The sequence below is a fragment of the Rattus norvegicus genome, chromosome 7 (assembly GCF_036323735.1).
Source record: "Rattus norvegicus strain BN/NHsdMcwi chromosome 7, GRCr8, whole genome shotgun sequence".
NCBI lineage: Eukaryota > Metazoa > Chordata > Mammalia > Rodentia > Muridae > Rattus > Rattus norvegicus.
In genome coordinates this window covers 18,144,074-18,154,100 of record NC_086025.1, presented here as the reverse complement: position 1 = coordinate 18,154,100, position 10,027 = coordinate 18,144,074, and the positions used below count along the sequence as shown (strand labels likewise).

Sequence of the window (10,027 nt, the reverse complement as noted above, 5' to 3'; positions counted from 1 at the left end):
GTTCCTTACATTCGCTGCAAAAAGACACCAGGACCCAGGCAGCAAACGTATAAAGTGAATGTGTGCTTTAAACTCATTTACAAGTTGAGTATCTACTGGGATCATCAAAACCATTGTGAACAGAACAGCTGAGAGTCACTTGGACCACAAGTGGGAGGCAGAGAGGGAATCAGTTGGAATGGCCTGGGCTTTTGATACCTGTAAACCCAGCGCCAGGAACACAGCTCTTCCCCAGACTATACTGCCTAATTCTTCCTAAACTGTTGTCCCAACTAGGAATTGTATTGAAGCACATGACCCTAGGGGGACCAACCTAATTCAATCTCCTACATAGGTGCTGATGATTTTCACTAGGAAGAAAAAGGCTCTGAAGGCAACAGTCAAGACAGGTACTGTGCTGAGGTATTGAGAGGGACACTCTCCACCTCTCCAGGTCCTGTTTTCATGGATCATTCATGAGGGAATTATAAGTGGAAAAAAAAAAGGAAAACACTCTGTGAATATGTTTGTGCTTTGGACTGGGGTTTGGTCCCTATAGTCCCGGGAGACGTGTTTTTTTTTTTTTCCCATGAAACCAAATGATTCCTATGTACCTATTTTAGCTCAATTTCAAGTCCATATGGTGGGATTTTTCCTGTATATCTCAGCAGAGGTCAAGGAAAATACTCAACCTCAATTGATGGCCATCCTCTTCAGAAAGAAGAACCTAGGCATTCAGTACATGCTGCTTTCCTGTATAGCTGTGAAGGCTTGACTCTGTAAATTATCCTACCATGGCCTTGCAGGGACCTGAAAAGCATAAATATATTGCGAGGAAGGCACAGAGAAGCATCTTACTACATTGTTTTGATATTGTTGTTCTCCAGTATCTCTGAATTCAACTTTCAAGGGTTGTGGCATGAGAACATCTGTTTTCTTAAAAAAAGTAAATGAATATTAATCCTGGCAGAAGAACCTTGCTAACTGTGTGAGGAAAGGGAACAGAAACTATCTGAAGAGACTGCAGTAGCATTCAATCCTATCCCCAACCCCCAAACAAAGCCCAAACCAGCTGCTTATGTAGACAGCAGTATCAAGTGTTTGACTTTGTCCTTCCCAAAGGCTAGAGCCGTAACTTGTGAACCTGAACCCTTCTGGGCCCCAGACATTGTCCTGAGGGAGTCATGCAATGGTAATGTTGAGTGCAGTCTGGGCAGGAAGCTCTCTGGGATAAGAGAACAGGGCACATCCTCTGTATAGGGAACAGGGTGAGCTGCAGGACAACATCCTAACAAAGTTCCATGTCCCTTACCTTGCCAGATAAACCCTCTCATGTACCAATTTTGACAGTTGCCCCAGAGAAGGCATCTGCTAGAAGATATTGAGAAACCAAATATGAGTGAGGAAAAGTCACAGACTCTTCCAAGTGAGAACTATGCAGCCCACATCACCTCAGCATTCCACATGCTGTGACTTCTATTACACACATATCATATGTGCAGAAGTGACAGTATGAGAAAATAATGGAGACATACTTAATACTACTGGATCATGCCATAAATGTGGGGTAGGCTGAAGGCCTTCACAAAGACTTTGTCCATGACCATACATTTTCTATCCCCACAATTTATTCTCTTTCAATTTTTCCCATTAATTTAAGAAGCACTGATTCTGTTCATGCCTGTTCAGGCTGCTGTGTTTAGAACCACACCTATCTGAAGAAATGTCATGGGGAAAACTGTCTCCATGCTTAACATTTTCTTCTGCTGTCTCATGAATGGGAGCCCTAGATACAGTGAGGCCTACCAGTGTCACTCTGTGGCTGTCCCTTATGCGAGCCGCAGCAAAGTTCAGGAGCAGATCCCTTGCCGTTTTGGCAATAAGGTGCTTGCAATCTGTTTGCAAACTGCAGAGGATAGAATGAAGGCAGGACTCTCAGGGTTGTTTTACCTCTTGCAGTTCAAAAGAGTTCCATCTTGATTCTTCCAAAGATTGAAATGGCAAACCGTTTCACACCTAGGAATTGTGTTTAGAGACAGGCCTCCTGTCTGTAGCTTGTGAGTTTAGCATGCACTGAAGTGCTGATAGAATGAAGCCCCCGTCATATGAAAACCAAGAGAAGGACAGCCTCTGTAGTCCAGAGAGGGATGTCCCTGGGCATCGGCTCATGTGTCACCTGATGAGTACTAATTGCAAATGCATTTTCCTCTGGTCCCTGGAGAAAACCTGAGGGAAAAAGATGCCTGAACAAAGCCCACCCACACTCAGAAGGAGTCCTATAGAGATTAAAAAGTGCTTCAGTCTACAAAACTAGCCTACCACAGACAAAGTGATTTCTATTGTGGACATAAGTCAGACTCTAGCTAGGGAAAAGTACAGATTCTCTTTGAAAAAGCAGTGTTCCCAGGCTTACATCCTAGCATATCATGTACACATCATAACTGATTAAAATAGCATTTTAAGTCACATCCATCTCATACTGGAGTATGAGCAGCCTCCTGAACGCAGTAGACAATATGGTAATAGAGATTTGTCCAGAGACAGCATGGAGTCTTTAAAAGAGAATTGGGAAGATGCAATGGGAGGAATAATTGATTCAGGAGATCAAAGGGGGCAGCAGGCTGCTGAATGAGGAGACCCAGAAATCTCATTTGTTGTGTGACCTCTCTTAGACACTGATCAGAACCTGCACTTTTTAGAATGTACATTACTCTTCAAAAATGCTTGCTTTTCTCCCTTGAAATTCGTAGGGCAATGTCAATGATCTCTTTATGGTGGACTATGAACATAAAAGTCAGAGAATGTCTCTGAGTATCTGTGTTTATACTCAAACCCAGAAGTTGAAGTGCCCAGCTCAGTCCTAAACACTCACTGACTCTAAGTAATCCCTCCCTCCCTCTTGTCCTACAAGTGCTAAGAGACAGCATTTCAGGGCAGGCTTCCTCCCTTTATTTTCAGTGTAACCCTGTACTTCTTCCTGAGTGTCCCTATGTCATCCTCTATGAGGGCTAAACCTGGACCCATGTCAAAGGATTCTCAGGGACTAATATCACTACTCTTTGGCACACCCTGAGTATAGTGGGATCTTTGACCTTGGTATCTTCCTAGGTGTCCACAAGGAGGCCCTGCTCTTCTGCCCTTGCAATACAGCTTGAGTCTCCTCATGTCTAGAGAGGGCAATCTGCAAGAAAATCTTGGCTGCTTTCCTGAGGCGTCCCAGCTATTCCAAGCTCTCAAGTTCTCAGTAATATGTGAAGACTCACTTAGCTATTCTTCCAGGGTCTTTGTATAGCACAATAGGACCTTAGTGAATATAATGATGTCTATGGCTCACTGAAGGAGAAACAATGCACAACTGCAGAATAGGGATCCCAACAAAAGAAAAGAACCCATGACCACTCAAGTGCAGAAGAGGTAAACATACTGCATGGCAGTTGGGTGCTCTGGGAGGCAGCAGTCTGCCAACGTTTCTGTGACTGTCATGACAGAGAATTGAGTTCAAAGAACTAAATCCAAAAGAATCCTGCTATCGTTCTCTGGAAGCACCAAATGTGTTATCTGGAAAATTGGTTCATGGGCAGGGGCCACTAGGGACATTGTAGGCACATTTTTCTTCAGTGAAGAGTGAAGGATTGTGGTGGGAGAGAAACAGAATGACTGACACAATGAATGAACAAATAAATGAATGAATGAATGAATGAATATTTGCTGTGGAACATATGATGAACTGGAGGTCTGATCCGATGTCAGTGCGCCCTCATTCCTTCAGGGACACTGCCCTATCCCTTTATGGGAAGTAATTTTGGAAAGTTGTAGGGCAAGCCTCAGAGGATGTTGAAAGCTTTTCTGTCTGTCTTCTTCCAAATGGGGAGCATCCTGCCTTGATGGTTAATTGTTCTCCTGAGGGAGAAACCTATAGTGGAACTCATGATGGAGCGCCTATGTCTCCTTAGAAGTGATATGTCCTCACCCCATTGTTTGGAGGCAAAAGCCAATCAGGAAAACACACCTTTCTGTCATTCCTTGAGATACTCCTCCCTCCCTCTATAGGCCCAGCAGACGTAGGATACCACTAGCATCCCAGAAATCTCACTTGTTGTGTGACCTCTACCAAGGCCAATGAGGCGTCACACAGCCTCAGGGTCTGGCTGTAAGCCTCTGCCTCAAGGAAGGGTTGATTTTTATGACCCATGCATGGAACAGGAAAAAAGGAAGTTCTAGGTACTTGGAAAGGGCCAAATAAGACAGAATTTTAGTTTTATTAAGGACTACCAAGTTGCCAGGATCAAATTCATAATCACAGAAAAGACATCCTAAATGTCTTCCTTACACATGGATGTATCTTGATCCAGCTGTACTGAGGACTGTGTTTTCTTTCCCTCATCTTCTGAGGCCACTATGACTGTCCTAGGCCTGTGCTTGCATATGGCCTCCCATAAAACAGATTATGGGAGCTGTCCAATTCAGCCAGGACTCCCTCCCATGGACAGAGGTATCACATTTCTCAGAGGCATGGAGCTGTGCATTAATCAAAACTTTGGGCACTAGAAATGTCTCAGTCACAGCTGTGTTTCTGGGTGGTAGGACAGTACACCTATGTCAGCATTCTTTCACTAGACCTTACAGCCTTACTCTCTAGAGCCTGATGTCAAAGACCTGATGTTTCCCCTGCATTCTGTGACTGGTGTGGTGACACCTGGTACAGAAGCCACCTTCTGTCCAGACTCTTAGTGAAGTTTCATTATTTGGTACACTCAGTTTCCATCATCTAAATCATAGGAGACAGGAATGTCTCCAGAGTCCTGTTTCAGTTTTGTTGACAGCCTTCTAGAAAGGAAAAGTGCACTCCTAGATCTGCTTCCTCAGGACACCTTCATATTCCTTCCCAAGGTATTCTCAGTGACTGTTATCCAGTGCAGGACTTCACCATGGGCCAGGTCAACTGCAGCCTCAGTCCTTCCTGCCTCTTCACTGTTCAACTGTGGAGGCCAATAGGCTGGGGCCTGCACGCAGAATATGGAGCCATTAGGATTTAACTCTGAAAAGAATCCAAACATGGCTGATTCCCTTCCCACGTCCCTCAAACCCATGGGGTTATGGCCATCCATGCTGTCTACTTTAGGTGCTAGGGGCCAAGGAATCCTTTCCTCTGATCACCTTAGGAGAGATTGCTGTAGCAAGACCATCACTCTGCTGTGTAGAATGTCTAAATGTATTCCTCCTGCCCCTCTGAACTTTGTTCGCTTGGGCTACTGGGCCTGCTTCCCATTAGCTGCTATCCCTGTGCCTGGTGCCTGGGCATGGTCACTAGACCCTCCACATTTGGTAGTTGAATGATTGCAAATGCCTGGAGGAAGCGTTGTGGTGGAGGTGCACACCTTTACTTCCAGCAACATAGGCAGGTGGATCTCTGAGTTACTTCCCAGCCTGGTGTACTGAGGGAATTCCAGGATAGTCAGGGCTACACAGAGAAACCCTGATTTGGGACATCCATGCTCCAAAGTGAGAATCCTCTTGTGGAGATAAAGGCAGAGTATCTGAGTACCTCATATCTGGCAGTAAAGTAGGCAATGTAAGTTAAACTACAGTTTCTGACAGTTAGGGCTTGCCCATCCCCCAAGGTTTTGCCCAACAATACCCTTTCTAAAAGTGGGGGGAGGGTCTATTAGCCTCCCTTTCTTCTTGCTCTGCCACAAAACAACCACTGCCTGATGTGGACCAGTGTACAAAAATGTGTGTCTGGCATAAGTTACTTTGCATTGATTTGACAGACATTATGACCAAAAGCAACAAGGAGCACAAATGATTTAATGTGGCTCCTATATCCTGACCATTGTCAAGATTTAATGTGGCTCCTATGTCCTGACCATTGTCAAGATTTAATGTGGCTCCTATTTCCTGACCGTTGTCCATCTGTGATGAGAAGTCAAGGCAGGAACTCAGACGAGGCATGATCCTGTAGGCAGGAAGTGAAAGAGAGCTGACAGAGTGGCAGAGGAGAGCTGCTGACTGGCATGCTGACCTGAATTTCCTGCTCAGATAATGATGCCTTCTAATGGCACATCTCCAGATGGGATACCATGCTCCCATAGTAGTCACTGATGAAGAAACTCCCCTTATACCTTCCTATAGGCTATTAATACAGGAGTTAACTCAGTAACATTTTCCTCCATTTGGATTTCTTGTGCTATTGATGTTGACGAGTTGACTATCACACATGAGCACCATACAAATAAAAATTGCAGTGCTAGGGTCAGGTGAAATGTCATCAGAGACAGAAAATGAGTTAGAATGTCTAAGCATTAGAAGCAGCTGGCTGTTCCTATTATCTTGCTGTATTAAGACCTATTTGAAGCAGAATGGAGGGCCTGTAGCTGGAGGATTGAAGGATGGAATTCAGTGTTCACTAGGTGGATGGGATCTGTCTGTCACAGTTCTGAGAGAAGCTTATGTCTCAGACCTCCCACTCTAGAGAGCCATACAGAGAGACAGGTCCTGACTGGAACTCATTCCTGTCAGTGAAATGGCTGTGACCTCCTGCATCTCCCCTCCAGAGGGTGAGGTTGTGGAGAGGTAAATTAATTGACAAGAGGCAAAAGAGAGAGACCTCCGTCTGCCTTCCTCCCACATCCCTTCTCCAGCCAGGAAGAGTGGGACTCCTGAGCTAGAGCTCAGAGTATTCCCTCCCTATTACATACAAGCATCTGCTGGCCTCCTGGTCTCCCACCTGCTCCTGGCCCAGCCAGCAGAACCAGGAGGGTAGGAGGCTGCTGACTGACATAAATGAGCAAGAGGAGCACAAAGGGTGCTAGACCTATCACAATGCCTGATTCTTGGAAGAGGCTCCACTGCACCCCAACCCTGCTTTGCCCTGGCGTAACCCATCACCAAGAAGCTGAGCTCTCTCCTCAGGCAGTGGGGAAGACATAGCATAATGATTTGTGTTTAATCAGGATTCAATAGTGGTTCAGCTAGGTGCAGAGAGGTCAGGGGTGGGCCACTGCTAGGGAGCGGGAGGGGACACTTCCCAACCACACCTCTCCAGATCCAGGATATTTCCTACAATCTGCTTCCCCTTCCCTCGGGCAGGTGATCTGTGATATGGATATGCTGCACCCTCAGCATAACGCCCACAGAAGATAAAGGTTGGTTTCCAACCTTTTATGAACCCTGATACTAGTTTCCACTATGTACCCATTATTAGTTTCCAGTCTCAAACTGTCTGGATCTAAAACTACATTCCATCAGGAATTGGAATTGAGTCTTTGCAGGAGTGGGGAAGGGGCTGTCCACTACAGGATCAGAACCTGGGAAGGGGGCTATCAAAATGTTCTCTAGACTTCTCTCCCAGGAAGATGTTATGCCCAAAGCTGGGCTAGAAGAGGCAAGAGGAACCAGGGACTGCACGTAACAGCTGGATAGAAAAGGGGAATAGAAGGGATAGGCAAAAAGAACAAAGACAAAAAAAGGAATGGGCAAGTCCACAGCAAAAAATTTGAAGAAGGGACAAGCAAAAAGTTGGAGGGAAAAGAGAAGCCTCCTTCAGATCTCTAGCCCAGCCGTGTGAGACAGGTGAGTTGTGAGCCCTTTGTTGATTGACATCCTGCTCCTTCCCAGAAGATGTACCTAGAACCTTATTAGGTCCCCTCTCCTTATCTGTTGGGAACTCAGGAAAAGGGTGGTGTGAGGTAAGGGGTCACGTTAGGAGATCGGAGGTCAGAACCAAATGACTGGGGATCACTAAGAGCACCTCTAGCTACAGACAGCAATTCTCCCTGTTCTTACTGCGCAGAGGAAGAGGCCTAATGTCACATAGATAGGGAGAAGGGAAAGGTCAGGGTGTCCTGGTGGCCACTTCAAGCTAAACAAAAGCTTCTCTTAGCTGCTTCCTGATTTAAGGGTCTGTTGATGTATCAGAGTTGTAACATTAGTAAAATTTATAGCCCACTCCCAAAGTGTAACCAGCGGCTCTGGACTTTGCCCCACCCGTAGCCACTCATTCCTCTCCTTCTCCATCCCACTGAGGTGATTATTGCCCAGAAACTTGCCCTGTAGTCGCTACAATCCCTACAGGTCCATGGCTGTACCCTAGGGAGCACACCGATTTTCCAGGGACATGGAACTTGGAAAAATATTCAGATAGCTTGTGTGGCAGTGATGTGACAGACAGGACAATCTTGGTCTGTCCTCTCACAGATGCATACTGCACCCTCCATCCAGACAAGATTATGTCCTCTGGGCACCAGGGCTGCTGTCACTTTTCTCTCAAAGCAGAGGATGCAGGCCTTCCTACTCCCACTTTAGAGAAACTCTTTGTGTCTCTCTGGACTGCATCTATGTGAGCCTGTCCAGGACCCCTCATTGGTGGCAGGAGATCAATGCTCACATGGGGGTTCTGCATATGCTTTGGCTGAAGAAAAGTAGTAGGAGGCAGAAGAGAAGTGCACCAGTGTGAAGATGGAGTTCCTGGTAAGAACTCCATCAGCAGTGGGGGTGGGCAGGCTTACCTCTCACTCCATAGTACAATTCCTGCCTGCCCACACCATTGCTGGAAACAGATATCCACCTTAGCTGATGTCCCTGCCCTGCTAGCCTAAGTGCTGGGCCTCAAAGATGAGTTCATGCCACACTCAAATATACAGCCCAGGTTGTTGTGCCTGAAGGTGGAGAGTGGCTTACAGCCTGGAGCAAACATGGGCCAGGCATCTGAGTAGAGGCTATCCAGGGCTGCATGGAGTCTGACAGCCATGAAGTCAATCTTATTGTCACCCAGGAAGTCACCATCCCTGTTCTACTCAAGAATCTTGCCAGTGTGTGGGGTAATGTACCTTGCTATCTCCTTCCTTGCGGTGCTGTCTACTTTCCAAGTTACCCAGGCACTGTTGACCTCAAACACCAGGTCTTAGTCCTGGCTGGAAGTTATGATGTAAGTGTTGGTCTGCTGCTGGATACAATTTGGGCACACTACCAGCATCACCACATGGTAGGGCTCATACAGGGATCATCGCTTGGCCTGGCAGAGCAGGGGGCACACTAAAGCCACACTTCGGAGATGATTTCCTGCCAGGCTGTGAACACTTCTTACTGCCTCCCAGTCACCATGAACACTGGCTCCTCATCTCACACAGGTGTCTCAATATGGGTATTGGTCTTGGCCCTCAGAGCCTTAATCCATCATCCTTGGCTACCTACGATCTCCTCCACTCGCTCAGATGTGAGCACTGGAATGCACGCTTTGGTGTTGCTGGTGGCCTTCAGGCAAAGCTTTGCATCTTTGTCCATTCCGAGCTTTGCTGTGTTCTGCCCTTTGGTGGTGTTGGGCTGCTGGATCCTCTGAACAGCTGGGTCTGCTGTCTGGGAGGCCCTGACCTGCACAAATCTGGAGTCCTGGCTGCCTGGGGTGGTGGTGGGGGGTGGAGGGCCTGCAGGGCAGGGTCTGTCGGCTGCTCAGGGATGCCATCCCCACTCCCACTCCTCTGCCATTCCAACTCCCAGTCCTACACCATCACAGGCACCAGGTGTGGGGGTTGAGGCTCCCACAAATGCAGGAGGCAGAGTTGATCAAGATCCAACTGAAGGGCACACTCCTCTTCCTGCATACCTTGGTCTTTTTGCTTCCTCTGAAACATCATAGTTATCCAAAGCCCCGTTTCTTCCCATCATTCCAGATACCACTAGACTAGGCGTGGGGAATCAAAAGCTGAGGGAGAGGGAGGGAGGGAGAGAGAGAGGTGGTGGACAGGAGAAGCAGAGAGCGGAGGGCCTGTCTTCTTTCTTTATTTCCTCACCATCTCAGAACACCACATGAGCCAGGTGAACTCTGGAGATATCTTTCTTAGTCTCCACACTCTCCCTAACCTGTCAAAGGGCTGATTGGTTATTTTGTTCTTAAAGCGTAGATTAGTTATGTTGTTCTTTTTCACGGAAGCCCTCATGTTTTTTTCCTGAGAACATTTCCCACCTTAAGAATATGACTTTCACAGTTTTAGGCTCCCTTGGCTATGTGCTATTGTGTGCTGTGTTTTCTGAAGCATTTCAGGTCTTAACT

The 10,027-nt window shown here is 46.8% G+C and overlaps 1 pseudogene; it reads right to left on the bottom strand.

Annotated features, from left to right (window-relative positions):
- Positions 1-4,841: 4,841 nt before the first annotated feature.
- Mex3a-ps3 (mex-3 RNA binding family member A, pseudogene 3) lies at positions 4,842-9,611 on the bottom strand (annotated as a pseudogene).
- Between the last annotated feature and the right edge of the window lie 416 nt (positions 9,612-10,027).